Genomic DNA, 21,513 nt, shown 5'->3' with positions numbered 1-21,513 from the left:
AGACCTGGCATGCTGCTTTGATCCAGTCTCACGCCAGCACGTGGGCAGTGCCGAGATATAAAGGGTGACGCCAGGAGCTTTGTGCCTGCTGTCCACCAGCGTGCATCTCTGAACACTGCTGCTCCTAGCTGCCTGGCCCCTGGAGCTGCTTCCCTGAAGAATCCTTCTGCAGGCTGCCACCTGATCCTACCCTGACTCAAACTGCTGCTTCCTACCCAGCGATGGGCCCCAACTAGTCTTAAACACTGGCCTATCCCAATCTGCCTCAGTTAATTAACCTTCTCTGCGTGACCATTTTACATGACTGGACAGAAGGCAGAACGCCCATGAGGCTGTGTGGATTAAAATACCAGCCAGTGTGAATGAATGAGTCAAGATGGAAGTTACCCCACACCATGCTGAATGCTTGAATCCCCCCCAAACAATTGTTTTGGAAGCAGCTGAAAAAAGAGTCAAACATTTTGGAATAATTGCTGATCCCTGAAATTAGCTCCTTAAAAGGCTAAACTTTCATAGTAAAATCTTGTGGGTGTTATAATGCACCATCCTATTCCAAGCTCCTGGGCCACATCAGAGTTTTCAATACTCTCATTAACTAATCATTGAAAACAATTTTTTTTCTAAAAATTGGGAGGCTGAAAATAAAAACTGCTGAAGTCTTCTGCTTCAACAATACCTTAGGCTTTAAAAATACACATATACTTTCACTCCTGCCAGGTGTGCAATAGAGGGTACAACTTCAGGGGACAAAGGAACACAGACTAGCCACATCAGTGCTCTCCTGGGATCCTAGAGAAAGAACACTGACACCCACAGAGCCACAAGCTGTCTCTTGGTGACCAATTTCTGCATGTGCTTAGTGACAGAACCCTGGAAACACTATTATCACGCTTTATTTATGGGACAAGACAAGGAGGGTCAGTTGAGTACATTATGAATTTTAGTAGGTCACATAGAGCTCCTGTTGGTTTATAGGGTTTCTTTTTCATTATCTTGGAAGAAGCACCTCAATGAACTATTGGGAGAGGTTAGAACGGCAGTTCTTTCCTTGTGGACAAGGCAGTAAGTAGGGCATAAATTATGGCCGTTACATTCCAGCAGGTGGGAAAGGCTGCGCACTCGGCCGGATGACTTAGGGACCCGTCCGTTGTTGTGCTGGAGACCCAGGAAAGTCGGCAAACTCTGCTTGACCAGTCATAGACTAGAGTTTTGGATCTTCAGTCCACATAGAATCATTTAAAAGAGCACTACAGAGCACGGAAACCATCCTCTACCAGAGACCTCCGTCCTCCATTCTCCTATTTTGCAGTTAACACGAGGCAAGACACCAGCTCTTCAGATTTTGCTGGAGGACCTAGACATTCCAAGCATGTCCCTGAGGTAGGCGTTAGGCTTCAAGGTGGAGAAGAGGGTTGGGTCGCACCGCCCCGTAACCCTCAGGACGTGCAGCTCGCTGCTTCTCTCCTTACAGCCCAAGCGAGGGCTCCAGCTGGGGGGGTGGCATCCATCCGTTCAGACCTCTCTGAAGGCGTCCTCCTCCCAGGAGAGCAGGACCCTGCCCTTCTTGGACCTGGGGAACTTTTAGGGCCAGCCCGAAGTTGTGGCCCTGAGACGGATCGAGAGCAGTTTCGGGATCGTGACGACCTCAACTCCTCTCCCCCGGTTCCCGGTCGCGTGCTGCCGGCGGCTCCCCGCCAGCCTCGCCCCCGCCGCGGCCCCGCCGTCTGCCGGCGGGCCCAGCCTCCTCGCACACCTGACTCCCCTCAGGTTCCCCTCGGACCACGGCGAGTCCCCGCCGAGGCTGGGGCACGGCCGACAGCGCGCGCGAGGGAAGCCGGGCAGCGCCTCGCCCGTGGGTGGCGAGCGATTCCCGACCGACGGACGTCCGGGACGAGCGGGGCTGGGGCCGGAGCCGGAGGAGGTGGAGCCTCCGGCGAGGGGCGGGGCTGCGGGGCCGGAGCCCGGCCTCCCGCCCCGCCCACTCCCGTGCCTTAGTCTGGGCGGTGACAAAAAGCTCCCGCGCGGAGCCGAGCGCTGGCGGCGGGTCCGGCCGGGAACCCGGAGGACGGCCGGGCAGGCGGGGCGCCTCCCGAGGGCCGAACCGGGAGCTGGGCTGCAGGCGCGGACGCCGTGCGTCCGGCCAAGCGTGGGGCGCGCTGCCGGGACCGGCCCGCGATGCTGCCGCCGCCGCCGCGTCTGTAGGGGGTGCCGACACCGCTGCGGAGAGAGGCGGTGAGTTTCGGTCTGTTGCTCTGCTCGGCCCTCCCGGGTCGGGGCCGCGAGACGGGCGCGAAGGGATGTCTTCGCCGCCACTGCGGCCGTACCCTGAGCCCGGGCAGCGGAAAAGGGGAGCTGCCGCCCAGTGTACTGGGTGCTCCTTTTGGGCGGTGGGTGGCCGCGGGGGTCCCGAGGAGGGGAGCGCGGGCGCCGCGGGGCGGCCCCGGGGCGCGGGGAGATGGCCCCTAGAGTTGCGTTTCTGCCGAGCGCTGGCAGAGTTCGGCGGCGGCTGGGCGCTGTCGGCTGCTCCGCTGAGTCCTCGGATGCCCCCTGGAGCTCCGGTCTGAGGGAGCTCATCTCGTGCCCGCGCCGCGCGCGCCCCTGGCTGTGCACGTGCGTGCGCGCGCGCCCTGCTACGCCCCCACCCCGCACATACCCGGTGTGGTTACTTTGCCAGCCCCTTGTGCTCCTTCTCCACCCCGAGAAGTTGCCCTCGCGCGCCCCTCAGCGTACCCAGAGCCCCTCCCAGGAGGAGGGTCCAGTGGCGGGCCAGATGTTGGGGGTCTTTTGTGCGGACCCACATGCCTAGGGCACTTGCTCCTGAAAAGGCAGTGGCAGGACAAAGCAGGCTGGACTCGAGGGACCTGCTCGGGAGGCGGCGGCCACCGATCCAGCCTAGGGTGGGGTTGGGTTAGGGGAACGGTGCACGGTTTTGGAAAGAGTGGAGGTATCGGCAAAACGGGGACCAATGACTTGATAAGGTGATGCACTGGGGCAAAGGAAAGAAGGATGCTCGCGAATGCAGCGCTGGTGTGTCTGTCTGGTCTGGAAGGGTGACCGGGCGCCCTGCATTCCCGTATCAGCGGGTTTTCCTAGCATATTTTGCTAATGTGTGTTTGCCCCAAGACGTTATTCTCTGCCTTCTCGCATTTCTTTCTGAGGGATTACCGTTGCTAGAAGCTCTACCACCAGAGGAGAACTTGGGGGCGGGGGAGACTGCAGAGGAGTGGCGGGAGGTGGTTATTTATCCTATAGAGACATTTAGGAAGCGTTACGCCCCCTCCACGGTCCGCCAGACCTCCACACCTCCGCCGCCCTCCTCCGCCTCCCAGTGCACCCACTCCACAGCCGCTGGCTGGGAGGCTGTTTGGATTTGTCTCTTGCGCGTATCTAACCCTGACTGCATGTATTTCACTGCAGGCTGAACAAAGCTCAGCTTCCTGCTTGTCAGCCTCTTGCCTCCCAAACGCGTACCATTTCCACTTGATGTCATCACGCAGGAGGGGGTGAAAGGGACTCGGTGACAGACTCAGGTAACCTCTAATAATCCGGGTAGCCGCCTGGGTGTCTCTGGGTCTTTGGGGACAACAGCGTTTGCATGGGGCTGTTGGGGTGGTTTCTCCATCACACCACTCCGTTCTTGTCTGTGTGGAGGAGGAGTGGGGCTGCTGAAACCCCTGGTTCAGAGAAAGAAATTGCAGATGACTTTAAACCTTCCTTTTGGAGAAGTCATTGAGGGCAAGGTGCTTTAGGGTCGTATAAATTCCAGCTGGTTTCCTTGATGGGAATTTTATATAATCAACACATAGGCAGTTGTATCTGAATGTGGGGTTTAGATATATCTGGTTTTCTCTCTGTAGTAATGTATTTTGGCTTCAGTCTGTAAGTGGGATATCGATTGTTGAAAAGGTATCATTTTAAGGCTAATGCTCAATTAGGGCATTGGTCAAATGTAATAACCTCCTTATGAAATAATGTCTCTCACTCATCCCTTCATTGTAATAGTGTTTGCAGTATCGAGGGGTACATGCCAGCAGTAAGTTACTGGAAGGCAGAAGGGAGGGCTGTCTGTAGGGCAGAAAGAACAGAAGGACAGAGCTTTAGTTAAGTTTCCGTTTACACAGCCATGAACCATTAGGCTCTCAGTCTGCATTTTATCTATAGGTTGTTGGTTCTTCTCCAAAGACTCTGGCCTGTTCTTTTCTTTCTAAGGATAGTTCTGTTTTGATGTCAACCTACTCAGACCTGGGGTTATCTTGATAGAGCTCAGTGAAAAGGTAACCTTCAGTCGGATCAGGGCACCTTGGCATTGCCATTGTCTCTTAGAGGTCACAGTCCTGGCATCCTGCACAGGAGCAGGGAATAAGAATGGGTATGGAAATAGACTCAGTGCTCTTCTGGGGAAGAAGGGATTGCTGAGGGCCAAAGGCTACTGGTGCTCTCTCTTGCACTGCAGCAGCCACATGGTATCTCTGGCAGATTCTGTCTTCACCATTCCTCCTGCCCCCAAATCCCTTGAAAAATAAAATTTAAAAACTTGAAGTATTTGTCATTCACCTCCAGAGTAATTTTGTTTTGAAAGGTGACTTTAAAAAACATAAGTGACACTAGCATTTATCCTTTTACTCAAAACATTCAGGAATCCACTAGAAGTAGATGAGTTATCTCGTCCCAGCCGAAACAAAGGCAAATGCTTTTACAAAGATCAGATTTGCAATGGTGCTAGGATAGAGATATTCTGACAAGTAATTTTTATGTCAGCAATAATGCAGGGTGTGTGCTGTATTCTTGCGAGAGGAAAAGCCACGTGATGGGGGATAATAGGAGTGTAATAATGCAATAGAAACAAAGGGTGTGGCTTTTTTTAATAGAAAAAATAAATACCTCACACACAAAATTGCATATGGGAAAACAGCTGCCTGCACATGTAAATGCACATCCAAGAACAAAGATAGCCATAGTGCAATGTTAGGTCTCACTGTGGTTTTAAATTGTGTATAGTAATAAATCGTAACAGTGTTGTACTGATGTTTAATTTGTTCTTTAGGTGGAGGCTCCCTACCCCCACATGTCTGCAGTAGTGTGTTTAACTTTAGGTTGGGGGTGCCCTAGAGGTTATTTGACCAACCTTTGCCCTCTAATGCCTGAGTCCTTAAACTGTTCATTTAATTCATTCAGCTGATGTTTATCAAGCACCTGCTAGACAACAGGCTCTATGAAAGGTGCCAAAGGGTGGGGTGGGGTGGGAGGTCTGGATACATAAAAATAAACCACCTTCAGGTAGCTTACAACATGATGGTGAAATGAAGACCCAATTCTAATAACTCCAATGGAAGCCTGAGAGAGAGGAACAAAGTGGTATTGGACTTCTGAGGCAGGAGCATATAATCACTCAGCCTCTATTTGAATGCCTCTTTCATTGGGGAGCTCACTACTTCATAAATGACTGGACCTGTTGTCAGAAGGTGACCTTTTCTTTACCCTCTCAGCTGAATTCCACATGAATGGTTAGATTGCACTATTGTCGAGAGGTCATTCTGTGTTCATTCCTTACTCCCTCAGAGCTGTTCGGACCTGTCTATCCTGCCAGCACCCTCTACATTTCAAGGTGTTACTCAGTCCCTGCCACATCTGAATATTGAAACAAATCCTGCTCCTCTGTATTATCTGATTTAGAAAACGGATTCAGGGAGGATTTTGCAAGTTTCTGTCTTTATTAAATGGTGATGTATCAGCAAGGTAGGTTAGGTTATGCTGCGGGAACAATAACCTCCAAATCTCGTTGGCTAAATACAGTTTCTTTTTTTCCCACCCTGTGTGTTCAGCGTGATCACCTGCCCCTCGTAGTCAACCCAGGGACCCACACTGATGGGATGGCAGTGTGATCTTGAGTGTGCTTGATCTTTCCCAGCAGCACCGGGGAAGAAACTCCACAGGATCTAGCCTTAGCAATGGCATGATCTGACCCAGAGGGGCTTAGATTGCTTCAGCCAGGACTAGTCCTATGATCCCATTTGACCACAATTCAATATTTCTTGTACTAAAAAAGACAGAACTGGATTCTGAAGTGATAGGCCAGGAGATAATTCCAGGGCTATTTCTAGGAGGTTCTGTGTTTACCATTATGTAATAGGCAGGTGTCACTTACAGACTTGCCCTCACTATCTGCCTCCTGGGTCAGACTTCCCGAGTTTGGAACAGCTCAGGGTAGAAAAAGAGGAGCAGAGGGCTTCGTATCCAGGAGGTGACCTCCTACAGCACAGATTGCAGGGCAAGCGATAAGTTCTAGAGGAGGCAGGAATGTGATGGGGTGGCCTTAGGTCACTCTCTGGTTACTTTTGAACCAGATAGAGCCCATCCAAGACCTCCAGGAACCAATAACAAGTGCAAGGCTTGGGCGGAGAGTGAGGCCCAGATTGAGGGAGAGGGAAAATTAAGCCCTGAGGGACCAGGCTTGAAATATGTTCGGGAAGCTCCAAAATCCATTGCTGTATTTTGTTTGGCCTCCGAGTCCCTACCAGTCTGATTTCGTACTGAAGGCAGCTGTCCAGGCAGAGGACACTTGGGGAGTACCTGTGGTCCCAGGCACTGTCTTTGGTAGTATGGGAGAAGCCAGAAGGGAGGAAGGCACTGGTACTTCTGCTGTTTCTCTCATGGCGTTGTGAGCTGCATTGTGTGTTGTAGGAGTCTGCCTCAGTGACTGAAATCGTAATTTGAGTAAGTCCTCTTCTCTGTTGAAGGATTTTCTGTTTCTAGTTGACTTACTGTCATTGGGAGATTTAAAGACAGTGGCCTCAAATAGTGTGTGTGCCCCCTGCTCCCACATCTCCCTTAATTTCCATCTGCATTGCCAGAGCCTAGCCAGGAACCTTATTTCTCTCTGGGCTGTTAGAATGGGTACCTTTTCCTCCTGGCTTTCCCACTGTGAATCCATATTTATAACATCCTGTCACCATTAGGACAGTAGGCCATTTTAATTGTTCATTCTCTTGCTTAGTAACCTGCAGCGGCTTCTGTGTTTTGGGGATGAAGTTCATATTCTTTAGTTTCCCTTTTGAAAATTTTCCCAGCTTGACCCCAAACTTCCTGTCCAACCTTGACTTTTGCTTTGCCTGACTTTAAAATACGACATTAGCTGGGGTGGTTGACCCACTGTTCTCCAAAAATGCTTTGCATAGCCTCTCTTAATTTTGGAATTTTCTTCAGCCTACAATATCCTCTCTGCATACCCCATCCTTAAAGGAACAACTCGGCCCTTAACTCTTATAAAAAATGTAATTCCATCACTTCAGCCCATAGCAGTCATTCACTCCTCCAAAGTTCTCTGGCAAAATCGCCTCCATCTCTCATTACATTCAACAGTCATTCATTAATTCTACACAGGGCACTTACCATAGATTGTCTTGTATTAATCACCTAAGAATGAAGTGTCTTTTTCTGTCTAATTGCAAAGAACAGAACCACTCGAACTAGTTCTCATAAAGGGATGTGTATGGGATGATGTCCCAGGATGTGTTTCCATGTACCCTAAGTGTCCTGATGAATGGGACTCTTGTAGTAATTACTTAGCTGGGGGAGAGAGTGGGGACACAGTTCCTTCCAAGGGACCTGTGAGCTGACAGATGTAGAGATCGAACCAGCAGGATCTCACGTTCTCTTGCAAGCTCCTTTAAGATGAAGACTGGATGAAGTTTGGACCTGTTTTGTATCCCTACCATGTTTGTACAAAGTAAAGGCTCAATTAATATGCAATCATTGGTGAATTTTTGACAATACAGAAATGATTGTAACTCACTGTGGCACAGCAATTATAAATGCTTTTGGCCTGTATATTTAAAAGAAGTTAAGAAGAGAGAAACTTATTTTTAAGAGCTTCCCCCACTCGCATGAATAATGGCTAAATGTTGAATCACATTAGAGTTGCTAGACTGCAGTGTGCACACCAGTGGTGGGGAGGTGAATGTTCTCATTGAGGGTTATCACTAACAAAATAAGTTGTTATTAGCGGTCTGTTTTTCAACTTGAATTTGTTGCCTCCTTCTAAAACAATAAAACAACCCACAAACCCTCTCCTTGGTCACTTACAGCAGGCAACATTAGAACTGTATACCCAGCAGGCTGTCCCACAATCTCAAAGAGCAGGCTCTGCTGTTTGGGTTTAACACAGTGGATGGCAGTTGCCCACAAATGGTCAGCACATCTCCCTTCATAACATAAAGAAATAACTTGTAGCTGTTAAGTGCCGTGTGATAGATATGATAGACATCTGTGGTTTACCTCACCTCTTGATTTTGCAGTATCTATCATTCTCATGATAGAAGCTCTGATAGGAACTCTTCTTTAACACTCAGAATGCTTGATCATTATGGATAGTGTTATTCTGAAAGAGGAAATGTATTCAGCTGCTTGGAGGAAATGGCCAGGAATACATTAACATCAAAATAATGTTCTCAGTTTGAGGGATAATGAATGGAGCTGAGATAAATGTCTCAAAAACAGAGTATTTGGTGTGATATCCTTTTGTACTTATATTACCCTGGGGTAGGTTTGCAAATTGCTTCCTTGCAGGTTAATATGAGATTAAAAGTGGTTGGAGAGCACGTGGATAGATCTCTGTGTTTAGAGAATTTGCCTCTTTGTTGCATGAGACGTAAGGATTACTGCCATATTAAAAGAGTAAATAGCTAATTCAACATGCAGGTACAGAGCCATCCTTAACTGAGGTAACTACCTGTCCATCCATTCCTGCTCTATTCCACTAACACGTCAGAACCTAAGGTAGGAATTGCTCTGTGCACCTATGGTGATGGGTGAAAGAGCATTTGAGACACTGAACATCAACAACTTAAACCCTATATTAGTGTGGGTAAAATTGTAGCATTTCCAGAATATCTCACCTGCCTTTAGTACATCTGCATATCAATAGGCATTCAGAGATGGAAAGAAGTGTAGCTTTAGTGTATTTGCATATCTTCAGGGGTGGAGAGAAGTTCTTCATATCAGTGGGTGATTACCTGGGCAACCAAGCGCTTATCTGTACCTGAGAGGTGAGGGGGAGGGACAGTTTTGCTTCTGCTGGAGCAGGAAAGAGAGCCAGCCGGGGAATGCAGCTTGTGAGCAATAAACGGATTTTAAACTTTTTTTCTCCCTTTGACTGATTTTGGTTTTAGAAGTATTTTGCCCTGGGATGTCCTTTCCCCGGACTTACTATTAGATATACAGTTGTATATATTAAACTTATTCAAGTACTGAGCACCTACTGTTTGCGAGGCATAATTCTGCATGAGTCTAATGAAAATTACTACCTTGCCTTAGCTTAATGTATGAATTATCTCAGTGTGATTTCCTGCTTTTTGTGTTTGTTTTTGCAATGGCAAAGCTAAAAGGGGAGAGAATAAAGTAAATGTATTTGATATTCTTCGCTTTCAGTCCTTTATCCCTTACCTTGTATGCCTACCTTATTTGATCCTGATTCAGTTGTGCAGGTAAAAACATGCAATTTTTCAATTTTGAAGCAGGGTGGGTGTGGGTTCCGATGTGAGCTCTGCCATAATGACCTTGAATGAATAAGGGCTCACTGAGCCAGCTGGGAAATGGAGGACAATCAACCTCATTGAGTTGCTGTGACAGTGAGATCACCTGTGTAAAGTCTGAGGCTGTTGCCTTATACATCATAAGTACTACGTTATGGCAGCTATTATTAATGCCCGTTTTCTTTAGCATCTACCATCCACCAGTCTTGGTACTAGATTCTGGAAATCTCGGGTTGAATAGTTGTGGTCTAAACAGAAGAGACTCTTAAACTAGCCAAGGAGGTAACTACAAGCCAAGTAACTATAGCCTTTGGCATTTGTATGAGGATTTCTTTTTTATGTCGTGTCACTGAAAATGTTTGTAAATCTTTGCTTAAATGGTGTGTAGTTTAAAATGATAGGCTTTCTCAGGAGGAAGCCAGAGAAAGCTGGGAGGGTCTGAGGTAGAGGCGGGCAAGGCCTCCTTTGAAGGGCACCACCCTCCTGTCTCGTGTGGCCTCCCTCGTCCCAGGCAAAGCAAAGAACCTCCTGTAATGGACCTCCTTTACCTAGTGTCTGGATTCTTGGGGATACTGACTCAGCTTGGGTAGGAAGAGGAAGGTAACCTGGGTCAAGGGACTTTCTGTTTTAAAAGCTCAACAATCCCAGGAAACTTGGATTGAGTCGGTCACCCTACTTAGAGGTCCTGTCCTTATTCTGTATTGTTGTTCTGTATCTTGAAGCAGGCTTTATGGACACTTCACAAGGCTAGAGAAAAAGCCATCCTAGGAGAAGAGAGAATGGGAGAGGAGAGGCAGTAGAGTTTTGTCAGAGCCTTTATTTTGATTCTGCCTTTTGGAACGAGATATTTATTATTTATATTATTATTATTTGTGAATCTGCTTTTTGGAATAGGATCATTTCACTATTATTATTTTTAAAAACTGCTTTTTAATAAAGGCAAAAAAAAAGCTAGACTATACAACATATAAAGCTAATGCCATCTTTGAAAAATTCACCTTAAATAGCAGAATTTGCTGTGCCTGGTAGGGTTGTTGCACAGGGTTTGGTAAATAATAAACACTCAATGAATAACTTGTTCGAAGGAATGGTGGGATCAATTTAATCTTGAGAAATAACTTTGAGAGCTGGATTCCAATTCAGGGCTGGGTTGCTGATCATTGTAGAATTTCAGTCTGAGCCCTTTGACAGCTAATTTGACAATGCGTAAACGTACATGCGCTCTGGGTTTCTTGGGCTGATACCCAGAGTGTATTTATGTGTGTTTATGCTCTTTTGGACTGTTTTCCTTCTTGGTGGAACCATGTGACTCTAGCAGATGAGTCACCTTGTCTTTTGTGTATAGTAGGTAGGATGCTTTTGGAATGTGTCCATACATAAACATGACAGCGGTGTGGGCTGTGATGGGGGTACTTGTATACACAATGCCCAGCACTTCCAACCCAAGATGTGGGAGGGATTTCCTGCTGAGTCTCTTATTCCGAGTGGGGGTTGGGAAGGGAACCAGCCCTAGCTCCATCCTACTGTGGGTGGAGACCAGGCTGCAGTTTGCACGCATTCCCTCTACATCACGGGACTGATGGCAACTGATAATTCCCTGAGGTAAGCTACAGGTTTTTCTTTCTCGCTGATGCCGCAGATAATAATCCTTTGTACTGTGTTTCTTCTTGGGAAGTGTAACTGTTTATCTGGGGGTGTTAGGACCTGCAGCAGAGTTCCAGAAACAGTAATTAGTACTGGTTGCTGGTTCCGTAAACCCTGTGTAGGTAGCACCTGAGGGCAATTGCCAGACATTTACATCACCCTTTCAGTAGTCAGATTCGCATGTAATCATTATGTATGCAAGAAATCGAATTCACTCATGTTCCCAATAAGCAAGATTTTCTCATGGTCTATTAGTTCACCTAAGAAAAAGGTAAATAACTCATCTATGGAAGAGCAATCTTTTAGGCAAACAAAAGTCATTTAATAAATTGCCTTTATTTCTGTACACAAAATGCTAAATATTAGTTCAAAGAGTTGATTTTTGCTTCCAGAGACAGTAGTTTACTTTTCTTATTTTCCAACAGTGGAGTCAGAGCTATCAAATTAATCATTCTTACACCTTGAGTTTATATCAAAGTAATAAATATTGGAGAATTGCATCTCATGGCATCTTCCCTGCAAGATGTTTGTTGACTTAGAAGGAAAAATATCTTCACTAAGAAGTTAAAAGGAACATGTCAGATTTCATCCCAGACTTATTACTCCTTATTTGTGGAACTGCCCATGGAGATGCCAAACCCTCTCTACAATGTGCTCTTTAAAATAACACTCTCTTGGGGTCAAGTGCAATCTGCCATGGAAATTGAAAAAGAGACGCTCTCCAGACAATTTAGAATTCCTTGTAAATTAGGAGGACAGTGGTAATCAGTTTTGAAGCCTAAATGTGGTTCAGCCTAGGTCTCCCAGTTGCCTTGGCTTTCGTTTTATTCCTGTCCTTGCCGTCTGGGGAAGGGCAGTGCCATTAGACTTCAATGCCACTCTTAGTAGAGGTGAATGGGACCTTGCTAGACTAAAGCCCCAGAAATGGGTGGTTTGGCAAATCTTGGCTCTAAGAAAGCAGCTCTAAACAGTCTGGCTCTCCTCTGGATTCCCTCATTTTACCTTCTGCTTTGAGATTCTGACTTGTAAAGAAACAAATTTCTTCCTTTTATGAGGCTTTTTAGTGCTGCGTGACTGGTGTCATTCGATATAATCTATAGTACTTAACAGCTAAATACACTTTGTTTTCCCAGAGCTGATCACACTGAAAATGGAAAAAGTAGAGCAAGGGACAACAGTTTGAGGGAGGAAGAGTGAGTAAAGAGAATAGTGAGGGTAAGTCATTGTGTAGAGTATGGTTTTTAAATTCAAATTTAGCTCCAAAATCAAGGACAACTGTTGTTTACATGGTGATACTGGCTTCATAATGAAAAGCATCTTGCCCAAAACAAATTGAAGTTGTTATTAATAATACATGTTCTACAAAATGACATGGAAGCTTATCAGATGTCTTACCTCCCACATTATGTTGGATTCCACAATGTACTAAAAAACAACTGAAAGACAGTTTTGGGGGTTGGGGGAGAGAACTCTAGTGCAAATATTATAGAGTGTATTTATTATGTGCTTCAGGTGCAGGGCTAAATGCTTTCAGCATGTTATCTGGGAGACATTAGATCCTGGAAAGTTAGGTGACTTGTCCAATGTCACACTTGAGTTTATGTCAGAGCCCAGATAGTGAACTTGGGCAGTCTGTGTTCTTAACCACAGCCTGGGGGCCACATTCTGGGATTAGGGATTGGAAGAAGTGAAAACTCTTAAAAAAAAAAAAAAAAGGTTCAGTATAACAATTTAGGAAGAGATCTGACTTCTGTACTGTCCTATGTTTGGGAACAAAGATGGAGAATTTTGGTCAGCCTGAATCAGTTTGATGTTGACTTTGAGGCAGTGATTTGAAAGAGTCAGTGACCAGTTCCTTTGGGAAATTTGCAGTGAGATTTCCAGCTATTACTTGAGCTTTGCCCTGGGCTTACAAGTTTCTATGAAGTCTGGTGGTGTGAATTATTTCTTGAAGGGCCATGTGACTGAAAGCCAGTGTATATAACTGGAAGCTTAAGAGTCTCATGAATATATTACTAAAAAATATGTTTAAACAATATACCTTTTCTTACAACTCCTCCTCCCCTAGTTCCTGTTTTCCCCCATACCAAGGGGGAATAGATCATATTCGTCATATGCCTTTCCTTTGTGTATTCTCTTTTCCTGGAACAACACCTTTTCTTCCTGCCCTCTCCCCTCACTCCCTGCCAGGAAAACCCCACCATAGTATCTTGATGGAAAGCTGTGAGTATACGCTTCATGACTGCCTTCCCATTTCACCTGTCCTTTCGATTCTCTTTATTCCCACTAACCCCTGTTTGTGATAATTCGGTATATGGTTACCTGTTCAATTGTGAATTCTCTGACTAGGGACCTTGTCTTGTTTTAGGAGTTTGGATGAAGGGATGGGGGAATGAAAAAGCCAATGAATGAACAAGCCATCCATACGTGGATTTGTTGGGATCCATCAGAGTGTATGTTAGTGAAAAATGGTGGTAGGACTGAGCATTGACATATTATATGATTGTGGTGACTGGCTTGGTACTTACCAAAATCTCAACATTATTGACATCTGGGGCCAGAGAATTCTGTTTTTGTGGGGAGACTGTCCTGTGCACTCTCAGATGTTTAGTGGCATCCCTGGACTCTGCTCGCTTGAAGCCAGTTGACCCATTGTAAGAACAAAAATGTCAGACATGGCCAGTGTCGCCTGGGAGTCAGAATCGCCTCCAGATGAAAAACCACGGACTAGACCACTGTCTGCATTTAGGGGGGACCATGGGACTAGTTCTCACTAACAGGATATGTGTGGAAATGAGAGGCAGTTAAGAGTGGGGATGTCTTTTCCACATTAGTTTTCTTTTTCTTTCTGGTCTGCTGGCCAGCTGCATGGGGTGAAGGAGAATTGAAGCCCTAGGGTATGGAGCCATAGATGGAAGGACCCTGGGGCCTGAGCGACTGTGTGGGGCAGAGCCTCCCTTACACAGCTGCAGGGAAATGCAGTGTGAAGAAGACATTAAACCATTGCTGCATTAGGCCAGAGAGATTTGGGGGTATTTATTTTGGTAGTCAGTCTACCCTGCCTAACCTTCCCTGACACTTGGGATGAAGAGACCTGGGGCTAAAGCAGCCATGCTAGTATCCAGAGTAAAAACAGACATTCCAACCATGGGTAAAGAACAGATTTTTTTTTTTTTTTTTTTGCAGCATTACTTTTATTGCTGTAATTCTTTTAATTTCTATATTTTATCAGAAAACAAGATGATGATAAATGTGAATTTGTTATTCCACTACTGTAATAATTCTGATATGTTAATAGTAAGCAGCTTGGAGCTATAAATCATTTTAGTAAAAAGTAGTAAAGCATCCAGTGTCCCAGAAGTTTTCATTTCACTGTGAATGAATATGTGTCTACAATGCAAATTCAAGTTGGGATATTTGTGGCAGCTTATGTTTAATGCATTTTAACATTGTGGGGGGAAAATGACAGATGTTGATACCCTATGGTCACAGCTGTTCCCCGCACCATTAGTAAATAAATCACTGTATGATGTGATGACGTTGAAAGGGTTCATGTATGCTTAGCCCAGCTGAATGACAGTGGATTAGTGTCCTTAAAAAATCTGAACCCAAAAGCTTGCTTACAGACCCAGTCCAGTGCATAGTTCTAGATTTCTTTTGCAGCAATTAATTCTCTCTGTGGTTGTGTCTACATAGAGCTGCTGGTGAAAATGCATCAGTCAGATGGTTTCTTTCAGCACCTGTCTGGATGGCGACAGAGGGTTGGTTTGTGGAGACAATGGCTGCTCATGGGTGAGCCCTTCAGTGGCGAAAGCTTTGTGTTTGATCTAGTGGTCTTGGTGCCTGCTCCGCACAGCGTTCAATCCATTGTGCAAAGAGCCACCCCCAGTGAATTTCACCCAAACTGTCAGTCAGTCAAAGAATCCCTGTCAGGAAATAGAGCAAATCCAGCTTGATGACTAAGATCTTTAAGTCTCTCTTCTAGTAAGAATTCTGCTAGGCATCTTAACTATAAAATATCTGATTCTTGTGTTTTTTTTCCCCCCATATAAAACATTTTCACAATGAGAGTAAGACTAGTTAACAGAGAGGCTCTAGTTATGTGCCTACTCTAAGTGTTTTTACATACAGTGTGTTCATGAGTTGCCCAACAGTCTGAAGGGGAAGGTACTGTAAATGTCTCCATTTCATTTGCCTATTTACAAAAAAACTGAGGCACAGAGAGGCTAAATGACTCACCTAAGGTCACAAAGTGAGAAATGCCAGAGCTGGGATTAGAACCCTACCAGCAGTGGCTCCAGAACTGATGCTGTATGCCACTCGGTATGCCGCTTCAGGTTTTTCATTCCGTTGAGAAGACTCACTTTCTCTGAGATGTCCTGTATTTTCATGACAACAATTAGCATCTGTATATCTTGATTTAAAAGAGTTATTAATATTATTGCTTTAATTTTGCATGGGTTGAGCTTAATTTTCCAATTCAGCTATCAGCTGATACTCTTATGTCAAACGTAACTCTTGGGACAATGCTTCTTTCTAAGAAAATACTAATTTAGCACATTGGTTTCATTATTTCTGTGTGGACATTGCTCCTTTAGGAGGTTGGCCCTATAGGAGTAAGAGCTCAAATGTACACAAAGAGCTCAAATGCCAGGTGATATTAGAAGTGGTGCTGGCATTCCAAGAGGGAAGGGATTACTTCCTGCCAGAGGATTTAGGCTGGCTTCATGGAAGAAGAGCCTTTGGTGATGGCCTTGAAGGTGGGTAGTAATCTGGACATGTGGGCAGGTGGAGTGGCATTCCAGCAGCCACAAGGTGGTAGGGGAAGGTGGGACTTGTCTTCTGTACAACAAGACATGCTCTGTGACTGGGGCATGGAGTATGTGAGCTGGACGAGTAGGAAAAGGATTAGAATGGTTGGTGGGAAGGGGACTTTGGGATTTATTTGGCAGGAAGCCATTGGTGGTTTGGGGGCTGGAAGGACATGGGTATGAAGATGAGCTTTGGAAGCTTAATCTGGCAGCAGTCACTGTAGATTGGAGCAGGAAAGGAGAAAGGTGGGGAGGCCAGTTGGGGTCCAGAGAAGATGTTGCAAAGACCTGAACTCCAGGGAGATGGCCACAGGAATGGAAAGGATGTGTGAATGCCAGAGACTTTCAAGAGACAAAATCAGTAGAATTTTGGAGACCTATTGAATGAGAGGTGGGAGTAAACAGGGTTTCCAGTTTGAGATACTGGGTGAATAATGGTAACAAATAGAAAACTACAAAGAACACGAGAAGTCAAGAGTTCACTTTGGAAGTGGCATTTAGCAGAAGGTGAGTGCTGTATCTTCAAAGGTCATCGTCATCCGGATGGTCATTAAGAGTCTGAGGTTGAACCACGTTCCCACGTGGGAGAGAGAGCCTCTGAGAGCTGGCTGTGAAAACACATTTGTGAAAAGGGTGGTAGGAACAAAGAAAAATTGTTTTTTGGAGCAGAGGACATTTGCTTGTATTGAAAACTAAAATATGTGACTTCACATCATAGTGTAGTTTAATTTATATTATTCCCCAAATTTTTTTGTGTGATTTCTCCTAGCCTTAAAGTAAGTAGCTAAAATGTTTTACAGACATATGTTCCATATGGGACCCTCCCTGGAATACTGGATATCTGGTTGGACCACACTCTGCTCATCTGAGTGGCTTACCCACCAGCCCCTAGACAGCCCCTGGCCTGCTTTCTTCCTGTTGGTTCCTTTAGGATTCCTGTTCTTCCTTTTTTCCTCCATCCTAGTCAAATCCTAACTTTTCCTCTAACACCCTGCTCAAATCCCATCTCTGGATTTCTGATGATTGCAGCTGAGAATGACCTATGTATCTCCCTGACCTTTGTGTAGGTCCTGGGGATGGCCAGCTACTGACTTGGGGATAGCTGTGGGCCCTTTGAGGGCTGGCCTGCCTTAATCATCCCTGGGTACCTTGCAGCCCAGGTAACCCACTTATTTTTTTTTCACCAGTAAATGTTGTTGGAAACTGTTATCTTATGTCTGATTCTCAATCTCTGTGAAGACTTCAGTGGTCTAATGTTTTTTTATATCCCTCATACTATTTTGGATATAGTATCTTCATGCTACTGGTTGGTTATGGTATATATCATCAGGGAGTTTTCTTTTCTCTTGGTTGTCGGGGGGGGCACTGCATCTTGGCAGCTGAACCTTGTATGGGCAATCAGAAGGATAATGTGCTGGTTGTCACCATTGGCTTAGTTTCTACTTGTCTACAATTTAAAAACATACTGACTATCTTGATCAGTTCTTGTGAGTCAAGTTAATGTGCTGTGAAAGTCACATTGGGACACCTCATCTGTAGTTTTGCCTTGGTTTTTTGTAAGGCATAGGTTTTCAGGAACCAAAATATACTCAGAGCCCAAATGGATAAAACATGAGTAGAAGCCTGGAATTAATTTTTATATTTCTAAAATTAATCAGACAGAATTCACTTACTGTGGTATGAGGGATGGTCATGAATAAACAGAACACAACCACAGGTGTTAAGCTAGATTAGTAAAAATACTCTGGGGAGCACAGAGGCTTTAATTATCCTTTATTGAGGTTTGTTTACTAACACATCTCTATCAGCCTCAAAAAAAACTAGTAATTAGAACTGATTAGTTAGAATCTGTTGTCCTGTACTCTGGCCTGTTCCATTTCCTCAGAAAACAAGTCCACTTTCTTTGGGTTTTGGAGAAAGAACTCTTATTCCTTTAGAGACTGTTAGGAAGACTCATGTTCTAATGACTTTTGGATAATCAAGGTTTAGTATGTAGGCAGAAAAGGAAGCAAATGATGGCAGTAATCTTGCCACTGTAAGACGTGAGGCCTACCGGTTATTAAGGACGGAGATTGCAAAATTTTCAGTAAAATTTTAAACATTGAATAGCATTGAGTATATAAGCTGAAGAAATCATTGCTAATGTGTACTTGGCAGTGGCTAAATCCTAAGCATTTTATGAAGCTCTAGATAAATTACCCAATTTAGCACTCATGGTAATTTAGAAGTAGGTTCTGCTTTTATCCCCATTTATTTGGACAGGAAAACTGAGGCACAGGAGAGGTTTAGGAGCTTGCTCAAGTTGTGCTACGAAACCTGGAATGGAAACCCCACATTTGAGCAGTGGTGGCATTTGTGTGTGAGCCCATTACAATACAGGGGTCTTTCAAAACTTTGCAGGAGTAGTTATTAAACAGTACCAATAAAAGGAAGATGCTGTTATTAGAAACAAAATACACTAACAGTAACCATCTTTCTAGACATCATTTGCTGGCTACAAAGAAACATGATATTTAAAATGAAATACTAAAAATTGCAGTTTTAATTTCAGTCACTCTGTGCTCTAGTCATAATAAGTTGTAGTGAATTATCTTATTGTGACTATTTTGCTTCTACACCAGAAATTCATCTGGAAATTTAGTGCAACAAATAGCTGCTGAAATCGTGATGGTAGTAATTACAGCCATGACAAAATTGTGGGAGTATAGAATAATGAGTTTATTTTGAGGGAGGTCTGCTTTAATAGAATAGTGAATGCTTTTCAAATGTAGAACTATCCAGAAAGGAAGAAGGCCTAATCATGGATTTGTAATATATAATGGAAATGGTGAGTTTTCAGGAATATTTTGGAGATTAAAAATTAGACTGCCCAGCGTTAATTCAGTTTTAAACCAGACTTTATCAAGGTCATTGCAATTTTTTTGTCTCTGGTCATAAATTTTTTAAGAAATAAAGAAGCATCATTCGTCTTTATTCTATGGAGTCTCCATTTCTGGTGTGGGAAGTTTGGCCTCCCTACTCCAGGACCCATTTCTGGAGTCAACTGAGCTAAACTCTGTAAGTTGATTTATCAGCCTTGTGATTCCTAGCAGCTTACTCTGTCCTCATGGAAGATGAGACCAGCAGTACCTATCTCAGAAGGTCACGGTGAAGGTTAATAGTGATAACTGATGTGCATAGACCCCTTGTAAGATGCTAGGTGCTGTTGTAAGTATTATGTATATGTTAGTTCATTTAATTCTCAGAACAACAGTCTGAGGTAGGAACTGGAGACAGGCCCAGCAAAATTAAATGATGTGTCTGAGGTCTGAAACTGGTATGTAGACAATCCAATATAAATTAGTCCCTTTCTCTTTAACTTTTGGGATTTATGTCTGCAAGGCCTTTGCCAAAAAGTGAATGCCCCTGTGAAGGGTCAGGCATTCACCCACTAAGGGTGTAGTAACTAATCATGTGAATCAGGTACCTGCCAACCCCTCGGGGAAGTTGGGAGTGGGGGTTTCTGATGGTGAGACTGTGAAAAAGAAGGCCACAACCCATAACAGTGTCTAGGCAGATGATTCCACCAAGACCTGGGGGTAGGGGGGTAAGGTGAGCATCAAAAACAGGGCAGGAGGCACACGTGGAAGGGCGCTCACTTGAAACGGGACCGTTTTGTCTTAGGTGGAGGTGGCCCCGCTTTTCTTTTTCTTCTATCTGAACAAGTGAAGTAACAAACACGCTGGTAGGGAAATAGGACTTTGATCCTTTTCTCTTCCTTGGTTGACCTTCAAAGAACTCTTCTTTTTTCCACATCCTTAAAAAAATGAGAGAACAGTGGTGTCCTGAGCAGAGTCTAAAGAGGTGGGATTGGGGTCGAACTTGGCCAGACACAGACACTGGCCTGGACTGGGAGCGATGGAGGTGGCAGGGGTTTGAAGTCTTTTCTGAAAGAGGGGTGAGCCCGCTGCCCGGGGCCTAGGGGCGGGGACAGATGGTGGGAACCTGGGTGGAAGGCGTGGTCTCCTCCACCTTGTCTTCGTTGGGTAGATGAAAACCGGAGCTGTCTCACACTTGGTAGAAAAAAAGCCACGTGGGAGACACAAGGAGACAAAACTTATGACGTGAAGACTTTTTTCACTGTCCTATTTGTGTATGTTTACAACAACAAATCCCGCCCTCAGACCCTGTGATCAGTAAGCCTGTCTGTCTTTGGCGTCATGCATAGGCCACGCCCACCGGGCTGCAGAGGAATTTGGTCCCAAAGGTTTCCTGCTGTGCTTTCTATACTCCACCTGCCCTCCAGCTTCTGTAATCCTGAAAACAGGATTAGTGTTAAATGTGGGTCCAGTAAAACAGTATTTCCGTATTTTCAAATGATTTTTTCCAAGAAAGGGTGAAATTTGGGAGAAATGCAAAGACATGATATGCAAGTATGTGGGGATGCCTACCTTGAGTTGGCAGGCTTGCCCATCATTGATTGAATTCAGAATGAACAGGCTCAACGTGTAAGTGTATCAGAACATCCAAGTGCAGTCCTAATTATACTTTACTGTCAAGGTTTCTAAAGTACACCTGCTTATAAACTCCCTCATTTCATCTTTCTATCATCATATAATGGGCATTTCCTATTTCGCTGGATTTCACTAATAAAAATTTTTTAGTGGTTGAACTGGTAAAGAGAGGTTAGTCCTACTGACAAAGAAATGGAGAACATAGGATACTCATAGAACAAACAAGATTACCTGCAAAATGTTTGAATGTTCGAAAAATCTTTTCTAAGAACCTCAGATACTTATGAAAGACCTGTGTTCTTAAAAATGCTATTTTTCAGTTCTTCTGTGTAGTCACTGAAGTGGGAACCCTAAGAACCTCAAGTATAGGCTATTCTTTATCAGTCTGCTCTGAAGTCCTTTGTGAAGAATTCTGACGGTTGCTGACCTTTTCGTGCAGTTGCCTTCGTAATGCTTGCCCAACTTCCCTACACACTTTTGCTGCTTTACGTTTTTCTGCATAACTGCAAGGCAAAATACTGACTTACACTTTTCATTCATTTAGTGGGCGACTTTGAGGTTGTGCCTAAAGCCGTGCTTAGCCTCACCGTTCTGACCTGAAGTGGCTTTCCTGGATTCCCAGTGTGGCGAGTGCCCTGCAGGCCTGGCTGACGGTGGCCGGGCTGTACTCTATCTCTGTCCTGTGGTGTGTGAGCTGATACTGAGCAGGGGTGTCTGCTCTTGAGATAGTGAATAAACCAGTTGGAAAAGAGAAATATTGGAAAATATTTTTAAAATGCTTTTTCCTGAGAGAAACACCCTTGAACATAACACAGATATGTGTTGCAAGCTTACAGCAATACTTAAGGCCAACCTCCAGTCAACAGCTTGTTCTGAGTGCCAGTGCTGGCCACGAGGACAGTGACTGGGGGAGACAGGGAAAGCCCAGTCCTACTCCTTAGCAGGAACGTCCTTGGTAGGTTTTGTGAAAGAGGCACCAGGGCATCCAAATCCCCCCTCCCCCCATTACGTTCTCAGAAGGTGAGCAAAATTGAT

The 21,513-nt window shown here is 44.9% G+C and overlaps 1 protein-coding gene across 2 annotated transcripts in view; it reads left to right on the top strand.

Annotated features, from left to right (window-relative positions):
* Positions 1 to 2,033: 2,033 nt before the first annotated feature.
* The window catches only part of RNF152 (ring finger protein 152), a 66,032-nt gene continuing 46,552 nt past the window's right edge, over positions 2,034 to 21,513 (top strand). The window contains exons 1-2 of one of the 2 annotated variants that reach the window (XM_036876711.2): positions 2,035 to 2,232; positions 3,418 to 3,530. The gene's annotated coding sequence lies outside the window, so the exon portion shown is untranslated. Of the gene's footprint in view, positions 2,233 to 3,417; positions 3,531 to 21,513 lie in introns of both variants that reach the window. The other variant, XM_036876712.2, reaches the window with a different exon arrangement.

Source organism: Manis pentadactyla, chromosome 6 (assembly GCF_030020395.1).
Source record: "Manis pentadactyla isolate mManPen7 chromosome 6, mManPen7.hap1, whole genome shotgun sequence".
Classification (NCBI taxonomy): domain Eukaryota; kingdom Metazoa; phylum Chordata; class Mammalia; order Pholidota; family Manidae; genus Manis; species Manis pentadactyla.
This window is presented reverse-complemented; position numbering and strand designations above follow the sequence as displayed.